At 37.1% G+C, this 20,579-nt stretch overlaps 1 long non-coding RNA gene across 1 annotated transcript in view; it reads left to right on the top strand.

Moving 5' to 3' along the window:
- Nucleotides 1-20,228, top strand: part of LOC106034863 (uncharacterized) — a 29,801-nt gene extending 9,573 nt beyond the window's left edge. The window contains exons 4-8 of the long non-coding RNA XR_007166263.2: nt 5,727-5,764; nt 7,087-7,196; nt 8,005-8,149; nt 10,169-10,281; nt 17,306-20,228. This is a non-coding gene — a long non-coding RNA (uncharacterized lncRNA). The remainder of the gene's footprint in view (nt 1-5,726; nt 5,765-7,086; nt 7,197-8,004; nt 8,150-10,168; nt 10,282-17,305) is intronic.
- The last annotated feature ends 351 nt before the right edge of the window (nt 20,229-20,579 follow it).

Below are 20,579 nucleotides of genomic sequence, written 5' to 3'. Positions count from 1 at the left end.
TTTTCCCTTATTTGTAAAGCACATAGCTGACGTGGCTACTCTCCCTTTTGTAGCCTGCCAAATACCACTGGATTGCAAATAGTGAGAAGCAGAAAGAAAGAATGGATAGTTATTGACACTGTGTGTATAGGGCCACTGGCAGACTTACTTCCTGCCATTTGGCTAATGGATTCACAATTTCAAAATCAAATATTGCAAATATTTCTGTTAAGAAACCTCAGCACACAGTGGCTTAAATATTGCAGTCCTAATTCTGGCAAAACTACAACTGATATCAGAGTTAGTTTCTACTTGATTCAGGTTTGCAGGATTCTGCTTTTAAGTACAAACATGTCATATATAAGTGGCCTAATTGCCAGAAGTGCTGAGCAGCCCCATAGTATGTTGCCACCAGCGGGAGTGGAGAGAACTAGACAGTTTGAAATATGGTAGTTAATGAAATTATTCACGTTGCTTTCATAATTACATTTATAACAGCATCATCATGATGTGAAATGTTGATTAGTATCCTGAGCTGTTCATATAATTAAACAGTGCATAGGGAATTAGCAGACTTACAGCAATAGCACACTACTGTTTTTGGCAGCTTTCTGTTCACATCTGTTTGATGGATTGAGAGGTGACCACGATGTGAGAGCTCATGAAGAGGCAATAGTCTCCTTCCTTTTCATGCTGGCATGATCCTGTGTCTGCAAAGAGAAATTGTCCCTGATGCATTAGTGTAGTGGGTGGCTGGGCCACCCAGAGGCCATCTTTGCTACAGAGCATTTGTCAACAGGGTGCTTGATCTTTGTGTGAAAACACTCATACGCCTGTTTCTTTTTGCCATGGATGTCTGCAAAGTTTGCAAAGTCACTGCCACTTATTTGTAGCCAGCAGCAGACCACATCTGGGATGCACTGTAACACTTTGTCTGTCAAACTACTGAATGTGAGCAAATGTTCCCCATCACTCAAAAGTAGGAACTTGTGCATTGTCTCTGATCCAGAATTCAGCTCTTTGATAATAAGCAAATAGCTTACTTTCTCCGACTGGTTTTTGCCACATGCAAAATTACGATTATATTGGGAAATATTGGCAAAGCTATGTAGCCTGTGTAAAGTACTTTGAATGTGGAGCTTAAACATTACAATTATTAGTGAATATTGATAAAGAGTGTCTTGTCTTTTGGCAAGATGCAATTTCAGTGAAGTTCTGTGACAGAGACAACAATCACAATAGGTCTCTGCTAGTTCAGCTAAAAAACAGACTTACTGTTAGGAGGAGGGAGTTGGTAACATCTTTTTGGGCTGAAGAGATTTAGATTTAGAGGAAGTGATCTGTCTTTGGAGGTGGTCTGGCATATGCAAAAATGACAGGCTTATAAGTATGTCAGACCTTAAGAACAATAGCTTGGTAGCCTATCTTCACTAGTGGTTAGTACCAGAAGATTCAGGGGTGCAAGAACACCAATATGCCATTGCATCCAATGGTATGTACTTTCGGAAACACAAGAAAATACATGACACAATCCAAAGACTCAGTTTTAACTTTGTAATACTTTCCATCTTGCCATATTATTTATTATCTCTTTTCAGCTGTGTCATAAAGAGTATGCCATCTACAAGATGTTGTTAGGGTTTTGGAGAGAGTTCAGAGAAGTGTGGGAAACTAATCAAATGCCTAATCTGCATTTTATGTGAGCACTTAACAAATGCTTCACAAATATAATAACTGTCTTGTAATAATCCATACAGTTTTTGATAAAAACATCTGTTTAAGACACTTCATATATGTATGTGATTTGTTTTCTGGTTATATTCTTCTGAACCATATTGAAATATAAAGTGTTGACATCTCCCTGATTTAAGTTTTACTTTTTACACTCATAGGTGTTTGAACTCATATAGCTTTTTCAATTTTCTGATGTTTTCCCTCATGGTAAATTTGCATTCCTTTTCAGGAATATCCCTTCACATTCTCACTCGTGAAAAGTCTGCTATGTAATATTTATAGACAAGAACAGACACTTGTGCTAGTCTTCCAGCTTTGTTGAGCTGATTTGACCCTCTCATTGTAAGACGTCAGTGTAAAAGTATATGTACTATTAAACATTATTAGATCAACAAAGACAAAGGTAATAAATTATTATTCTAGAATGAATTTTCTCCACCTTTGTGGGAAGCTCTGCTCTTCATTATCTATACTACACCTCAAAAAGTACATACATATTAATTTGTGGAAAAGGTACAGAATAAAATTTATTCTATGATTTTTGGAAATTGCAGTTAAATTCAGATGACCTAATGAATGCTTGAAGGTAACTTGTATGAAATTTTTATAGTATATATTGTAAGATCCAGTTGTCATCAGTAAACGATTATTGCTTAGAGTAAACGTGATTGATTTGTTTGATTTCTTCTATCATCACTATTCTTTACAAAATTAAATCTGTTATTTTGGGGGAGTTTTTTGTACTGTTTAGCAGATAGATGGACTTTATTATTTGTCATTATCAGTTCAGCACACAGTAGGTAATATTAATATAGATTCCTATAGTGATATTGCACATCATTGGTGATTGACAGTAACACTCACCTGCTTAATTTTTTTTTGCAGCCTGATTCACAGATATCCTACATGACAATGCTCTAATTTCTAAGTGCTCACTTTTCATTTAAAGGTGTTTTTTTTTTTGTTTTGTTTTTTCATGCTGTTCTTTGTGAAAGGATGCCAACAACATAATTGTTGCCACTTGCAAGATACCATTTCTGATAATTTCACTGTTTTTTGTTTGTTTGTTTGCTTGTTTGTTTGTTCTTCCTCTGGGTTACTTATAAGTGAGACAGCTTTTCACACTTGGCTGAGGTAGTTTCACAGAGGGTGTTGTATACCTAAGAAAAAACACTCTGCCCTTCTGAACTTCTGTAACAATCTTGAGTGAAGGTTCCTTTTGTTTGGCTGTTCTTTTGGGTGTTGTTTTTTCATATTTGTTCATTTGGTGGGGTGAAGCATGATGAGAAGTTTCTTAAAAGCTTTAAAGTTATGATGTGAAGACTCACTAAGCTAGTTAACTTTTTTAAAAAAATAGTCTTTTGTTTTAAAGAAGAAATGAAGTTTGTTATTACATAAAGCACACAATGCTCTGTATGCATGTGTGTTTATATCATCTTAAACTGTCATTAGAAAATCAAATGCTATTGAACTTGGATGGGAGACTCCAGAGTGAAAACAAGTTGCTCCCACTGGCAGAAGAGCCTTCGCTCTTCTTTCTACTGGGCAAAATGGTAGGTGTGTAGTAGCCCATCTCATTGAAATAAAGAGGTAGTTTATTTCAGAGTCTCCCTGGCATTCAGAAGATTCTCAGCCTTTGATTACATCAGTTTTTACTGGGGGTAAAGACAGCAAATCCCATCTAGGACCACAGCCCAGCAGGGTGGACTGTGTCTGTCTCTTCAGTCATGCTGGCTTATAAAAGAGTTGTAAAAACTGTGTCTTGAGATGGAAATCTGGAAGTCAGGCTGCATGTGAGTAATTAATTATTGGAAAATATTAAGAAGATTCTGGGAGCAAATTAAATTAATTTGTGTGGTTTTTTTTTTTTGCGTGTGTGTTTTTATTATTTGTCTTTTTTTGTTTGCTTTTTTTTTTTTGCTTTTATCTTCAACTTGAAATCATATAAAGAAAAAAAATAATTTTGTTTTATGGTGTCATGATGACCCTCAATAGAAGGGCAGGGTCTACTTGTCAGTTGGGTTCTGCTTCTTTTCTGTAGTACTGTCTCCGGATATACAGATTTTGTCCAAACATGCTTTAAGCATTCACTCATCATGCACTTCACTGACATGTTGAATCTCTGTATGTTCTTAAAATCCTTTTACTTCCTTTAATTTGTATATTTGTTCCTGTGCCTTCTGGAATTATTTCGCTCCTCTTGTTCTAAATAAGTCCCATAATATGCAATTGCCTCAAGTCTTGATTCTGTTTTATTGCAATCTCCCAATTTCAGTTTAGCTTGCAATTTTTTTCCTTCACTGTGCCATTTTTTTTGCATGTGTAAAAGCTGGCATGCATTCCAGATTTAATTGGTAGCAAATTCTTAGATATCTCTCTTTTCTGATTTAAGTCATAAGAATGGTCAGCTTCTATTGTGTGTCTTGCTTTCCTGCATGGCTGTTGCTCCTGAGAAGTTCCTACAAAGGCTTTTCCTGTGTCATGCCTGCAAATATATGTTATCCATGGGGATGACTTTTTCCTGAGTTTAGACAACTTGAGGTAAATGTTGTACATTACAGGAGCAAATGAAGAAAGAAAAAGGGGGGAAAAAAAGGATCATCTTTATATTCTTCTCCTAGTGCTAGAGGTAGATAAAGTCCAGTTTTAAATCTTAAGGCTTGTCCTATTCAGCCTACAGTTTTGTTTCTATTATTTTTATCTGCATATATTCTACATTTTTTCCATGCCTTCACTGTGTCATTTCTGTAATTTATCCAGTGTCCAAGAGCCAGATCCATGCTAACACTGGTTGCTAAGAGCTATACTGCAAAGCTTTCTTCATGAGTACTACTGCAGAATTTAAATTTGTTTTCCGTAACTATAAGAGTAATTCATGGTTTTGCCTTTAGTAGTATTTATAGGCAGTGCTAAATGCTTCCCTAACTCTGTGATGCTAAAGATGTGTGATTTGCCATTATAAATGTTCTAGTATTAAATCCATTCAGCTTCTGAGTCTTCAAGAACAACTTCATGGAGGTAAAAATTTTGGGATTATGAATCATAGAAATGCCTATTTTCTGTATATATTGTGGTCAAGGAAGAAACAAAATAATGTTTTTAAAAGAACACCCTGGGAAAACTCATATTGATTTTATCTAGCCTGCCCTGCTTTTTCATTTTTAATCTTAGTACTTCTTTTATAAGATGTGTATATTTCCTCTTTTAGTGTTTTCAGTAGCTTAAATTTACTCACCTTTGGTGACATCAAAAATGGTTGCCACAACTTCTCTTTTAAGGTCCTGGACCTCCATGAAGATACACAGTGTTATTCCCATAAAGGAAAGATTAGAAAAATAAATTTTACTTTGACGACAGGTGGAAAAAATATTTTTTTTCTCCTACATTTTATTTCAGGATGTTTTATTCAGAGGTATATTATATGACAAGATGTAGTGCTGTCTGGAATCTGATTTTTCTGATTCTTTTTTGAACCTACCTCATATTGGTGGTTCTCTCAATGTCTTTTCTTTAAGGACTTGTTCATATTTTCTCAGAAGAGAGTTACAATCAATGGTGGGTGTGTATCTTGACAGTAAATGTTCACTGAGGCATGAATCTCAGTCATATTTATTTCAACAGCTTTATTTTAAATTTCATTCCAACTTTTGCATGATTAAGCCATATACTTGATCATGAGGATCCTGTTTTTTCCAGGCTTAAACTTTAAGATTGCTTTTAAGACTGAAGTGTGAAATGCAGATAATCCATTCCTAACATGTAGGAGCCACCTCCTGTTTTCCTTTCCTGATGTGTTGACAGAATATATGTTCAAGAAAATATAGGAAGTTAGTGCATATGTAAATAATGCACATAGAATTAGTCCATCAGTTCCCCTAGTGAGGGACTGTGCTACCATTACTAGTGGAGCTTCAGATGGTTTCTGCATTTGGGATAACTGATTCTTTTTTTTCTTTTTTTTTTTTTTTTCTGTAACCTTTTGTCCTTATTTATTTTCACCGTGTGAATGGAAGAAAGGAGAAGAAAGATGTTTCTACATGTCAGCTATCAGGTCAGAAAACAGACCAAAAGTCAACCTCTATGTGTTCGGGGGAAAAGGAATAGTACTATATATAAAGTTTTTTAATATTCCCATATTAAAATAATATTCCCAGTGTCTACTAAGGCACCAAGGTACTGTGAAAATAGATTCAAAAGCACTGACAAATGTAGTGATATCGGTACCTCTGCAGTAGGTAAACACAGAAACGTAGAATGATTTGGGTGCGAAGAGACCTCAAAGACCATCTAGTTCCAACGCCCCTGCCATAGGTAGGGACACCTTCCACTAGACCAGGCTGCCCAATGCCCCATTTGACTTGGCCTTGAACACTTCCAGGGATGGGGCATGCACAACTTTTCTGGGCAACCAATTCCAGAGCCCCACCATCCTCGGTAAAGAATTTCTTCCTTAAATCTAATCTAAATCTGCCCTGTTCTAGTTTAAAACCTTTACCCCTTGTACTATTGCTATACAGAATTATCGCTATAATTCTATATCAAGAATTCTTCCCCATCTTTCCTGTAGGCACCCTTTAAAATACTGGAAGGCCACTATAAGATCTCTGTGGAACCTTCTCTTCTCTAGGCTAAACAGCCTCAGCTCTCTCAGCCTCTCTTCACAGGAGAGGTGCTCCAGTCCTGTGATTATCTTTGTGGCCCACCTCTGGACCCAATTCATCAGGTGCATGTCTTTCTTTTGCTGGGGGCCCCAGAGTCAAACACAATTCTTCAGGTGGGGTCTCACAAGAATACTTTACATATCATGTGAAAAATACTAAAATTTCTAAGAAGTTAGGTGTTAGCAATAAGCAACATGAACATACAAGATAATATTTTTTAACATAAAATTCTTCATGATTGAAACTGTCCTAACACTTTTTCTACAAACACAGGTACTAGCACAGACATAAAAATCTGGAACATGGAAAATTTGACCTTTTTAGAATACACTCACTGTATTCAAAGTTTTGAGTTTTGACCACAACTTTCCTAAATAATTTTTTTTTTTTTTTTAAGAGTACACATGTATCCAGGCAAGCATAAGTTTCTTCTAGGTTTCGAACTTATCTGAAACACATTTTTTTGTACTAGTGTATGGATGGGTATTTTTCAATTACCTTCCTCTTGCAAAGGGAATACTATGTTAATGCACAGGGATTCCCCTTGTAGATGTTTTGTAACTTAAATGTGAACACTCATAGTTTTTTTGGATGTTACGAGATTCCAGCCCAACAGAGTCATGTGATGTTACCCTGGAACATAAAACAAAAGCTGGGTTTGACTGGTACAACTCCTCAGTCTATTGTTGGTTTTGTTTTGCTGTTTATACAGACCAACAGGTCTCTGGATAATGAGGATGATGGAGAGATGATAGCTTGATTATCCCGCTGCTGTGCTTTTGCTTGAAACTGATGAATCCTTCACACTTTTTACTATCTCAGGTCAGTGTTGCTGTGGAGGATGAGAAAAAGTCGTAAAGATGACATGTATGCTGTCCTGTTCCCTGATGGGGCTCCAATGTATTACCTGGATCTAATTATCTCATCTCTGGTTGACAGAGAGGCTTCCATTGCATGCTTTCCATCACTGGGAGCCTCCGCCAAGCTTCCAGTGGGCTGTCTAATAGCTTGATATATTTTTGGACCTCCTGCTCATTGGATGAACAAGCTGAAGTAAATCATGTGTTGACCTCAAAGCATTTATAAACTGTAGAACATTATATTCTCATCAGAGCCATAGGGGCAGTAAACTATAGTTTCTCTGCTGTGAAACATGGTTTTGGTTATGCACTGTGTTACTAGGGTTGTACTTAAACAACAATATATCATTTGTGGCACATGTCACCTTCTTTATTGAAAGGCAAAACAAAGAGTTGAGGACAAAAATCATTACTACTTTAGCAATTTTTCACAAAATGCTTTTGTTTTGTACTTGACACACAGATGGGACATTGTACTGCAGTGCAAATGATGTATAGCAGCATGACAAATTTCATTTCCTTTATAAAACAAGAATCAGAATAGTGGACGAATTTGGAGAAATGGTGTTAACTCTTTTGTTAGTGTTAAAATAAATAGGGGAATAAATACAAAGTAAAAGAAAAAAAAGAGGTCTGCTCTGAAGGAAAAATTCCTCTGGGAAACAATTTGAGTCCTTTAATTGTCTTGGCAGATATTGATTAAAGTGACTAAATGAAAATATTGAAAACAATAAACTCACTTGTTTTGGGCTTTTGTATTACCTTGATAGTGATAATCCATGGCCAAGGAAGAAATTAACACAAGATGATACACAGAAGCTGGACTGAGAGAAAAAATAGAAGATCAATTCTGGGGAAAGCAAAGTATATTCTTAGCGCTGCTGTCTGTCATAGATCTTCAGTGCTTCAACCATGGTAAAGAAATACAAATGCTACTTTCTCAGCCTTCCTGTTTTATTTTAAGTCTGTATCATTTTTTGTATATTACTATATGTTATGTTGCACTGTTCTTGGGGGATCTAATGAAATGTTTTGGAGTTGATTTTTTTCCACAGTATAACCTTGCCTTTTTCTTTCATTGTGGATTTGAAGAAAATTTATCCAAAGTCTTTGCTCTGTGCTTAACCACTGAATTTTACACATTTCCATGTTATTATTAATCTTCAACAAGAAAACAAGAATTGAATTGCTGTAACGTGAGAGAATCCCAACCCATACACAAGGACACCATGGTGTGAAGAGTTGTTGTCTGCACATGAAACAGCATAAACTAATGAGAAAATTTCAGATTTTTTTCCCAAAACTTTTTGTGAAGGCATTTCATCTCAGTCTTGTTCCAGGTGCAGCTGGACTTCAGTCCCATTCTTCCACAAGACATCAAAATTATTTTTGTTTTTGTTTTTTTTTAAGCAGGGGCTCAGTTTCACCTTTTTCACAATAGCTAAAGTTAACAAACTATGTAGCTATTTGGCTTTGTTACTGCAGAAATCCTCATTCTGGACTGCTGTATCTAGATTTTGAACAGTTAAGTTTGAGGTTGTTCACACCTCCTAGTCCGGGGATGGTGTATTTGGAAGATAAGGTCTGTCTGCAACGTATGAGTCTGAACATGAGCTGGGCTTTGAAGTCTTATTTCCTCTCTGATACCAAAATTTTGAAGTATTATGACCTTCTGTGAAGCAAGTGAGGAAAAGATATCCATGCTAGATAAGAGGACAAAAACCAGGAAACTGTTCTGTGAGCAATGAGCTTGTGAAATCTATGGCTAGCTCCAGTGTGTATGCTCTGGTATCTAACAATGCAGTTGCTAGTGCTGTCATCTTTACCTTAGTCAAGGCCCTTATTTCATCTCTTTCCTGTATTTACCCCTTTCCATGAAATTTGTTTGTATTTATATGTGCTCCTCTGATACATTTGAGTCTATTCTTTCTGGCAAATTTGGTTGGAATTAGCCTGCAGTATCCAAAGCTTTAGACACACACACAAACATGAATGAAAAAATGCGTATGTATGGTTTCCCCAGAAAATTAACCTAAAGTAATGTATTGTGTTTGCACAACTGGAACCAGGGACTTATGAGGATTACGCTGTAATAACTAAGGAACAATTTGTAAAGAAATATCAATTGCATAAGCCTTAGTTTCCATTAGTGTCTTGCTCCATCTTTCCCCCAGTGTTATGAACAGTGGGCATAAAACTGGCACAAAATTATGCTGCTTGCTTTCCCTGCAAATGCACATTGTGTTTCTTAAGTTATCCAGTATGGTGTCATTTAATTTGGCTACAAGCTTATAAAATGTAACGTTTTGCAGTATTTTTATTGTTTTGTGGTTAAGGGTATTTCCTTTTTTTCCCCCTCCTGTCTGTCTCTACTTATGTCATACAGAGCTTGTATTTTATCCTCTGCTGGTCTAAGTTGACATAGTTTTGCTGACATCAACAGAGCTACAGTTATTTAAACAAACTAAGAATAGGGATATGTGCGTGGACCAGGGTGAGTCTCGGAAGAGAAAAGCTGCTTGCAAGAAAATATCCAGGCTGGAGGACTTGCCTTGAAGCCAATCATTTCTTCTTGGCTCTGTATCTCTAAAAACATGATTTGTTGCTCCAAATGCACTACCGCTACGGCTGGGCCTTGCTCTATATTTGGTCCCTAAAAGCCTGAAGAAAGGTGAGGTATATGAAAGAGGAATGCAGGGTTTGTCACACATCTGGGACTTCAGCATAGTCTGGGCAGACTGTATTCACAACCCAGATCTTAAATGGATCCGACATTTAAATAGCCCTTGTGTAGGGTATACATTTATAAATCCTTCCTTACATACTTGGCAATAATTGCACGAATATAGAAAATTTATTCCCTTTGATCGTAGGAAACATTTTTTTTTTCACCTTTTATCCAACACTGTTTAACCTTTTCCTTATCAAAACCAGCTTTCTGGATGTCTTTGGCGTCTATATGTACCATCTTTCCCTCCAGCAAGATGAAAGATGCCTGACTAAAAGAAATCCCAGGCTGAGAAACCTTGGTCCCTCTGCTGTTGCAGGTAAGGACTATGAAAATGCTGCATCACTAGGACATCTTAAAAACCTAGAGGGACTGGTGAGGTAATTGCTTCTTCTGTCTCCTAACTTATTATAGGTAGAAGATTTTGTTCTTCTAATACAGACATCTAAACTAAATGAGATCAGCCTTTTCATTGACTCAGCTACAGGATATGTCCCCAGAATTATTACTATCTCCTTGATTTAAAATTTTCACTTTAGATATTTTCTATTTTTGTAAATTTATCTTTAGTTTTTTTAACTCTGTTACATTGAAGTAACTTGGTATTGTGCCATGTATTTTGTTCTTGTTTTTCTTTTGTTTTGGTTTTGGTAGTGCTCATCCATTCCTGCCAGGGAACTTCCAGACAACTGAGACATCAGACAAGGAAAAATTGGATTGTCTGTAATTGTATAGTTGACAACAGTTGAAATAGTTGTAATCACATACATTAGCTGCTAAAGTGCCTATCGGGGGGTTCAGTTAGAAGGAGAATTTTGACAATAGTATTGAGGAGGTGAGATCCCAAAGATCACAAAAGATACAGAAAAAGCTAATAGTAATTATATTTTGGACCTTGAGAAAGAGAAGGTGTCAGGCAAACAAATATGCTTCACAGAAGCTGTATCTGCTTTCTGTAGGAAGACGGAACAAGTCAGGACCAAGCCCTGTGATAGCCATAAACTGCCAGCTGTGGCAAAAATCATATGAATTATAACTTGCTATGGCTTGTTGTATGTTGATGCATGGATAATAATTTAATGAGAACCAGTCTTCATTTGTTTTCCTTTTGATATACAGCTGCACGCCTAAGACAGTCTTGACCTCATAGGACTTGCTAATATCCAACCATAGTCTAGGAATTACTACAGAGCAGAGAACCCCAAGCTTCAAAATGAGCAGCGTGTCAAGAGTGAGATACATCTTTCCTTTCAATGCCAGGAAAATGTGACTGGAAATGTAATTCTTTGGACATCTGTGCCATGCCCTCCCCTCTCCCTCATCAATCAGTCACAATAAATGTTTATTTTTGTGACAGTGAAGTAACCTGAAAGCAGACAACTTGAAAACATGCTTAACACATCAAATCTCCTGAAATTCTGAGATTCTTCACCCATCTATGTTGGTTCTTTTATAGCATTTGGAGTCACTAGGTGAAGGATGCATTGTGAAATACTGCAGGAAGGAGGTCTCAGACAGCTGCTAACATTTTACATGTGTTGGCAACCATGGGCACACTTAAGTTAGATGTTGAGTGAGTTGTCCTTAGTAATGATGTGTGAATCCTCAGTGGGACACTGTCATTGTTTTCACAGATCCTAACCGTGGGTGATACAAACATTGCTAAGTTTACGTGCCATCCCTTCCCCCAGTCTGTTTGTCTGCCCTGCAGTGCTATGGCTGCTGTCCCACTAGGGAAGGTCACTGAGGAAGATCAGCAGCAACTAGAGTTACTGATCTGGGCAGGTTTGAAAGCTGGCGTTCTGTGGGAATAGGGTGGGGTTGGAGGATCCTGAGGGACAGTGAAGAGACAAGCTTACCTGAGTTTTAAAGGCAATCTCCTTTCTGGACAAGGGATGTCTGTCAAGCACTGTAGTGGTCTTCCCAAAGGTTGGTGTGTGTGCACTGCCTGCTTGGGTTTCACCTTCAAGAAAAAGGAATGGGAAATTACAAATGTCCTCACACAAGCATGCAAGTGAGGTTTATAAGCCTGATTCAAGTACTTTTTGTCCCTCCATAATAGACCTAGTGGTTAGATCTTTCTGTGAACTTCCACCATCTGGTCCACTTAACTTTTTAACTTAAAAGTTTTTTAACTTAAAAGGCTCATGTGGGTTTTGTGGGTTTTTGTGCAATGTATGGCCCTTTCTGAATTGCTTTCTCTACCTCAATACCAATTACACATAATTTTCCTACTGCTACTTGAGGTTTTCCTTTGAACATAAGTAGTCCAAGATTTGCTGCGTAACGGAGGGCTGTTAAGAGGGACACAAAAATTTAGTTTCTTGGCTTTTTTTTTGTTGAAGTCAAGTAACAATTACTTTCCACTAATGAGGTCTACCAGGCAATGAATTCTCAAGCCAGTTACCTGATATGCTAACACAATACTAGTTTGTAGCCAAGAGTTATTGTATACCCAATATGAAAGTACCTTGCATATTATTTCACCAAAGCACTTTCATCCCTCAAGGTCAGTCTTCTCTGACATCCTGATCTGGTGTGCAATGGTGAAAATAATTTATGAGCTACTACTGTTGTGCAATGAAAAGATAGTTTAACTAGTGAAATGATTTGGAAGTCAGATGAAGTGAAGTTTAGATTTTACAGGTCAAAAGGATTTTGAATGTCTTTTTATTATTCTGTGTACATTATTGCAAATATTCTTGACCAGAGGTGCAAATAATATGTAATGTTGGGGTTGTGCTTCCTGCTTTTCCAATAAAAGCTATGGGTACACATAGAAATTCAGAAATTTAACCTCTGAATTACTTCATCTGTGTTTGCACATTGCTTTATGTATGCAGATCTTATTGAAGTCATAGTAATAAGAAAAGAACCCTTTGTCACTACTTGTTGTACATAGTACAATTTAAATGACATAGCGGGAAAAGTATATCACGTTTCATTATGGAAAGGTTTGAATGGTGTCACTCCTTTTCGGGTGGGAGTATCGGATCACGGTCATCTCAAATTCAGTAGTAGTTTTACTAAGTTATGTCATACCAGGATTGGGCCTGAAGTTGCCTGTTCCAGTAGTTCCTTTGAAGTATGTAACTCTGAGCAGCCTGCCCAACATTGTGTTATATGGGAGCTTAATCCAAAAATTAAAACATAATGAAACATTCACGTCTTCCACCTACAGCTCAGGTAAAATTAACTGTCTTTTGTCCAAACTACCGAATAGATTTTAAGCCAAAGTAAACAGACATGTTACACAGTGTCATAAAAATCATCATGCATAAACATCTTTTTTTACTACTATTAAGTTTTATTTCACATGTAACTTCTCTCAATGCTCCTTGACTTTCATTTGCAATGTCTGTTCAGGCTACCAGTGTTTTAGGCTATGTATGTTTTCCATGTATATAAAAGGCATAAAGCAAGTGCTCTACAGGCACACAGTACATAGAGCAAGAACAGTAAATGCCCAGTGAGGTAGTGTCTCTGGTTGGAATTAAGATTCATTTATATTAAACTAAAAATAGCCAACCTCTCTGCCCTCTGGAGCTTATATTAAATGGAATTGATGAAACTGGGAGGGAAGAAAAGGGAGAAAATTCAGAAAACAAGAGAGCTGTAGCAGGGGGAGTGTCAGTATGGGTCAGGAAGCAAAGCAGTCACCCTGGTCCAGCCATGTGGATGCATGGGACCGAATTGCCATGTGCGCCCACACCTTGAATTTCAGGGTAGACAGCAGAAGCATTCTGGTCAATCGTAACTGCCTAGTCACAGTCCATCAAGTTAGCTGTAAAAACTTCTGGTTCAATTAAATATAAGATCATTGTATTTTCACACAACAGTTAATAAAATAAAACTCATTAGGAATATAGCATTTAGACTACAGTAAGTGATATTTTTTAAAATGTCATGCTCAAAACCGCATTTCCTTTAATCAGCATCTGCTCTGTGTTACACTGCCTAGAAAATCCAGTGCACTGTTGACAGTAGGGGAAGATGAAAACAAACAAACAGGAAAATTACAAAAGACATGGTATTAACATCAAAGTGCAATAATCCTGCTTTCTTTCATTGGCATTTGAAAAATGGCTTTGTTTTTGCCCTAAACAATTTAACTTTCTACCAATTTTGAGTTTGGACAACAAGGGAGAGTGTGGAAAGAAAGTAGGGCATTGAATGTAAATTGAAATGTGAGATTAAAAGACAAAGGAGAGGATAATAAACCGGTTTGAATAAACTAAAGATTTTTTATGAAAGCAAATCATCTGCACCTATTTGGAACAGATTCTACAGAAAGGCTTATAGGACAGAAGTGGTGAGATCATTGCATAGTATGTACTTGCACAAATAGCATCAGTGTTTCTGAGCAACTTAAAGATAAGTAATATGAAAAACTGTATGAGAAAATTGTGAGAGCACACTGTGAGGAAAGGAAAGAACAGGCTCCATGTGATCTTTTTCTTATATAAACAAATAACTGTTGTTTCTTATTCACTAAATATTGAATGCTGGGATAAAACTTATGTAGATAACTGAGTGTTACAATGGGCTAAAAGCAAAGGACCATAATTCTATTATATTGAGGCAGTAAACTGCTAAATACCTAGAATGAAAGAAGGAGGGGACTTCTTTAATCATTAAACTAGGACTTGAACGTGGAGGATAAACACAAACTCTAATCCCATTCATACACACATCAAGCTCTAGAATTAAAATCATTGTGGTTTTCTGCCCCCTGTTCCTATTAGGAAATATTGCACTGCTCAGATGGTTAGAAATCCTCTTGTAATTTCCAGCATAATTGTGGCTGGTTTACACCTATTTGTTTTGTGTCAGCACTGTCCTTCAATGTGAATAGCTTTTTTACTCCCTGCTGTTTACCCCCTGATACATTTATAGACAGCAATCATGGCACCTCTTAACCTTTGTTCTGCTCTGTTAAACATGCAGTGCTCTGTTAGTCTCCTCTAGTAAAACAGGTGCTCCTTTCCTTTAGTTATTTTGGTTCAGCACCTACCCTTTAAACTATTCTCCCTCTGATGATATGGGGCATAGTGGTCTGTGAGTCCTCCCTCACAAATGCTTTAAAAGGGGCCTTTTTTTTTTTTTTTTCCTTCTCCCCCCTCTCCTTATTGCTGGGAATATTGAACCTGATGCACCCTGGGATAATATATACTTACTACACTCAAGGATTCAGTGGTGACTAGTGGTCATCCTGAAACTGGCTTTTCTAACTGTCTCTCTTCCTTCAACTCCTGCCCCTGATGATGCCATAGTTTATGGGAGGTATTGTCATCAATATTTCCTAAAGGACAGCAAAAATTTATTCTGATGTACACTCAGTATCTAAATATTAGGCATCAGGTCCAGGCCTGTTGCCCAGGCCCCTGTCTTAGGCTGGGATGAGTTCTCTCCTGGAGACGGCCATTGTGTTGTTTTTTCTGTTGGTAGAGGTACCAATCTTTTTGATGTCCATCAGTAAGATGGGATGAATGCTGTGAAGATGCACACCGCTGTCATTTGAGCTGGTATCACAACTACAATTGGTAACTGGTCATCCGTATCAGTCTTTTGTGTGACAACCTTTTCTGTGACAACAGATACCTCCTGACCATGTTGTCAGTAGATTCATTAACATTTTCCTATCTTTTGATTAGTTACTGATAACTGGAGTTAATACAGCTTCTGAAGGCCCTAAGTGAAATACAGGTCCTATACAACAAGATGTAAAATTTCATCCCTGAGCTAAAGCCTAGGGACTTGAGAAGAAACTTGAGTGGCAAAAGACACCAGTCCTATTTTTCCAGGCAGCACAGTAAAATACTAGATTAATTAAAACAAACAAACAAAAAAAGGTTTTCTATTGTTGTTTTTTGTTGTTGTTATTGTTGTGAGGATGTGCCTATTAATATTTTAACAAAAAATTCCCACAAAAAGCTTATATGTAACATAGGTGAAAAACCTTTTTGAGAGCAAGAATTAGGGACTACTGCAGCTATCCTTTTGTTTTCCATTTTTGAACCCAAATGGACCATTTCAGACTTTTCAGATTGTGCATATTGGGATAGCAGAGGCCGCAGGACTGGGCAAACACATATATTATGTACATTTGTGGGAAATTTTTATTCCAGCTTTCTCTAAAATGTTGTAAACTGGTGCTAGGATGTTCAAATCGTGTAATCTGAAGTAGGAGATAAGAAAAACAAATTCAAGCATGCCATAGGTATAAAAAATTCTTTAACTCCCCATCATTTGACTTTATTGCACTGGCTACAAACTGCTGGAATGTTGTTCCTAAGGGAGAACTCATTGCTAGCTAGCACATATTTACAATGGGTACAAATCATGTAGCAGAGAATGCCTAGCTTTTCTGATGACCACTTGTGGCAGTGTGTACCAGAACGTTGTGTCTGCACTAGCACTTTGCTATTGCCTGCTAAAACTATTTTTCAGGTCGTAACGTTTTATTTTATTTACTATAAGGAATATATGTAGAAGAGCACTTCAGAGCTCTTAGGAGTAGTCCTGGAAATGGTTGCAAATGTTGTATGAATGCTCACATGTGTTCACATATCCTTGTGTGTATGAGGAGTATGGATATTTGTGGGCCTCCACATATCACTCGTCACAGGTATACCAAATACCTGATGGCATGCTAAACCTCACACAGTAATACCAGAGCATGTGAAGACTTGTGTGCCCATCGTATCTTGGGCCCTACTTGCGTGTATTCTTTAGAGCAAATCTGACTTGAAAAAGGCTGTTGCTTTGGATGGGGTTTGGGCCAGATGGCCTCCAGAAGCCCCTTCCAACCTGAAGTATATTTCTATTTAAAAACTTACTGCTGGATTTCTTGTACCTTCCTCTAAAGTACCATGATGCTGTTTACTAGGGCAGAATATTGGACTGAATAGTTTTGAAATATCATCCATCCTGGCAAGTTCTGTATTTCTATGCGCAAACAGGATTTATTAGAAACTTGATACATATTGAATGTAGGTCTTTAGAGATCTCTTATTTACTTTGGGCAGGTAAAGATTGAATTGTCGTGAAAGGTATTTGACTCCATTTTGGAATGTAAAACAGAGGAGGTTAATAGAACAAAGAGAGGAAATCAACACCAATGGTAAATGGTAACAGAAATAACTGCATGTCCCTTCTGCAAGTAGTGAATGTTTTGCATAGTTATACAAAGCAAACTTTATAGTGTCACAAGCCTCATAGAGATGAAGAGGACTTGGGAGGGTGCTTATGTAATCTTGTCAAACTTGTTTCCGAGTTCTTTTCCCTGACAGTTATTTCATTTCTTTTTCTTTTCTTTTTGGCTTTTTTTTTTTTTTTCTCAGTTACACACCACTGGTGAAATCATAACTGTTAAAACTTTCATCGCCAATGTGAAATGTTGTTGGGGAAGGTGATGCACTCTACACAGATTCCCACAAGCTATCTCAATATAGGTAATAGGAAGAACAGGACTCTGTGTCACAGAGCACAACTCCCCCATGCCATGGCTGGAGCCAACAGAAACGAGGTTTCATCCTGGTGCTATGGTGAGTCCTTTTTTTTTTCACCCACTGGAGACTCATTAATGACATGCTCATGAGAATATCCATATGTGAATGATTGGCTGAGGTAGCACCTTTAAGAATGCTAGTTTCAAAATAGGATGATTTCTCAGTAATTGCTTTTATTAAACCCTTTTCCATGAGTTCTGAGGCTTTCTTGAGAAAAAAAAAAAAAGGTGGAATTTCAACCACTTGCATCAAGTATTAGCAAGCATTGCAGTATCCTCTGACATATAGACCCCTTTCTCAGAATACCCATACTTGTTTGTAACATCATTACAGGACTATAATAGCCTCTCACAAAACTCTTCTCAATGAATACTTTCATTTTATTTTGAGATTATACATGGTGCAATTGATAAAGATTTAAAATTTTATTGTATCTAAAGTAGATTAAAGGAAATTTTTGTATACAGTTTGTCTGCAAGTTAGCAGAAACTAGAGTAGGAAGATTTACTCACGCTTTCCTTTCAGGCCTTGAAACTTGCAAGTAAGTTTATACAGTTAGTACAATCCCACACAATGTGTAAGATCACTCATTTGGGTATATCTTAATGGTAATGTAGATAATGGTAATGTAAATAATGCTCCATACAAAACTGCACATATCATTTGTTCTGCAGTCTTTTTTTTTTATCTAAAACTGTTTGTTTGTTTTTAATAATTAATCATGTTCATTTAAAAATGTATGCAGGAAGGATTTTTTATATTTATTTTTCACTGATAAAAATTTGTAGACTGTCTTTTAAGCCTTCTTGACAGTGCCATTCTTTGCTATCATCACAGCACAAAGAAACACTGTTATTTACCCTGGGAAACAGGTGACAACTTATAAAAATCACTACAGGACAAGATGTATTGAGGCCTGGCATAGAATGACAAATTCTGGCGGGGTTTGCCAAGAAGAGACATATTGATTTTTAAATGATTACTAAGGAGAATATAATTGTATTTCATTAAGATGGATGGGATTTCATTTAGTCTGTCTTCTCCTTTTCCACTTCAGATGTGAAAGGAAATCAAGTCGTCATCAATGGCACCTTGTGTTAGCCTGCCATGGAAACGAGGTCATTGATTGAGTAAAAGAAGTTTCTGAGAGGCTAGCCTGGTCTTTAATGGAGTTGCTAGCATAGATAACATGGCAAAGATAAGAGCACTTAGTTTTTCTTACAATTTTGAGAACAAAGGACAACTAGGAAGACATTGATACTATCTTTGTGCCGGACTTCAGTGTCTTTCAAGTTGCATATTATCCCAAATAAATTGAGTTGGGCATACAAAAATGCAGGATTACTCATTTATTTTTATGAAGTCATTTGAAGCTATTCCACTGTCTAAGCCTGCGGGACAGATAGGCTGAAAAAGGGAGAAGTTCAAAATCCTATAATCCGGATGTGTTCTTGGTATTATCGAGAAAATCTCCCCAGTGGATCCTCAATCATAAGCATGCAATTTACTTTTCAGTGGATTTCTATGTATTTTGTGGTTCTAGTAAAACTAAACCTGTATTTTCAGCACCTCCTGAAACTGAGGACCTTGTGAAAGAAGAAGCTCTGTTTTAGATCATCTTTTCAAGCAATAGCTTAATAAACAGAAGATGAGGGAGCTGGATTTAGTTAAAGGTACCACTCTAACTCTGCAGACAGAGGAAGCTGGGCTTTTCAGTTCAGCCAACATGAGGATGAAGGGGTGCAACCATGGATAATTAATTAAAAACTGATAAAGGAAAAAAATGGTTTGGGACTGTGCAGGGGGAGCACAGATTTTCAGGTATCATAGGTGCATTAATTATGTTATCTCAGAGGGATTACTCATGCGTTCAGGCATTGTGAAGTGAACCAAGATCTACAGTTGAAAACATGCAGAAAGTTATTGAGCCCATGGAAGAAAACTGAGACAATGAGGTAGAGTGAATTATGTTCTGAGGCAGATTAGGAAGGACCTGTGAGTTTTTTCCTTGAGCTAGACATTCATTTATTGAAGGACTTTGAAAAAATCACTTAGGATTCATACTAGAATGGAGAGGTGTTTTTTTTATTTACATGCTTCCTGTGAGAATTACAGAAATTTGTACAGTTTTCTGTATGAGTCAGAGTTACTATATCCTCCCTGCAATGTGGAGACGCAAAAGTATGCATATATGCATAGCAATTAATGGAGAATAAGGAGAACTTCTCTTTTGCATAGGCTAGGCTTCTTGCTTCCACAGAGGCTGAAGAGAGCAAGGGATTCTCAGAATATGTAAAGAAGGGGGAAAGAGAGCAATCTGTGGTGCAAAATGCAGACCACAAGCTTGTGCTACATCTGTGGAAATAATGATTTTGAAAGAAAATGAGAAAACAGTATCTAATGAAGCTCTCAACCTCTGCTGCGGGAGATTACATAGTGGTCTCAGCTTTCCACTTGAAATAGTTACTGTTCCTGAACCCACTATTTCAAAGGCAGGAAAACTTACTTTATCTCTTTCTCCTCCCTCCCTGAGAGGGACTTAAGTTTCCTTCAGGTTGCTTGTTGCAGCTGCCAGCCCAGGCACATGCAACTGAAAGCCTTCAGTGTGGTAGCTGCATTTTGTAATACAAATGGGTTCAGCCTCATGATCTTGCACCAATTACATCCATCTGTATGCATTAAATACCCACGAAATGACTCTGGTGGTGTAAAACATGGTATGATTCTCTGAAGGGGGTGTTTGTTTGTTTGTGTTCTGTGGGTTAAGAGGTGATATATACATTTAAAGCATTATTGCAGAATATCCTAATTTACCCAGACATGACTTATCTTGATAGGTTTCTAATGAAACATCAGAAAAGAAACTAATAATAGCAAATAGAGAAATAAATGATAATGTGCTTTTGGTCCTGGAGTTGGACTCTGGTGACTACAACAGATCAGAAATTTTTGAACAAAATTTCCTTCAAAAGCCAAATTTTGGTTAAGGAACTCCTTAAATTTGGGGGAAAAAGACATTGTTTTGTATGGAAGTGTCTAATTTTAAGCAGAAATTCTGTTAACAAAGAGAAGCACTCATTCTAAAATAATTCTTAAATAAAAACTG

The sequence above is a fragment of the Anser cygnoides genome, chromosome 2 (assembly GCF_040182565.1).
Source record: "Anser cygnoides isolate HZ-2024a breed goose chromosome 2, Taihu_goose_T2T_genome, whole genome shotgun sequence".
Classification (NCBI taxonomy): Eukaryota; Metazoa; Chordata; class Aves; order Anseriformes; family Anatidae; genus Anser; species Anser cygnoides.
This window is presented reverse-complemented; position numbering and strand designations above follow the sequence as displayed.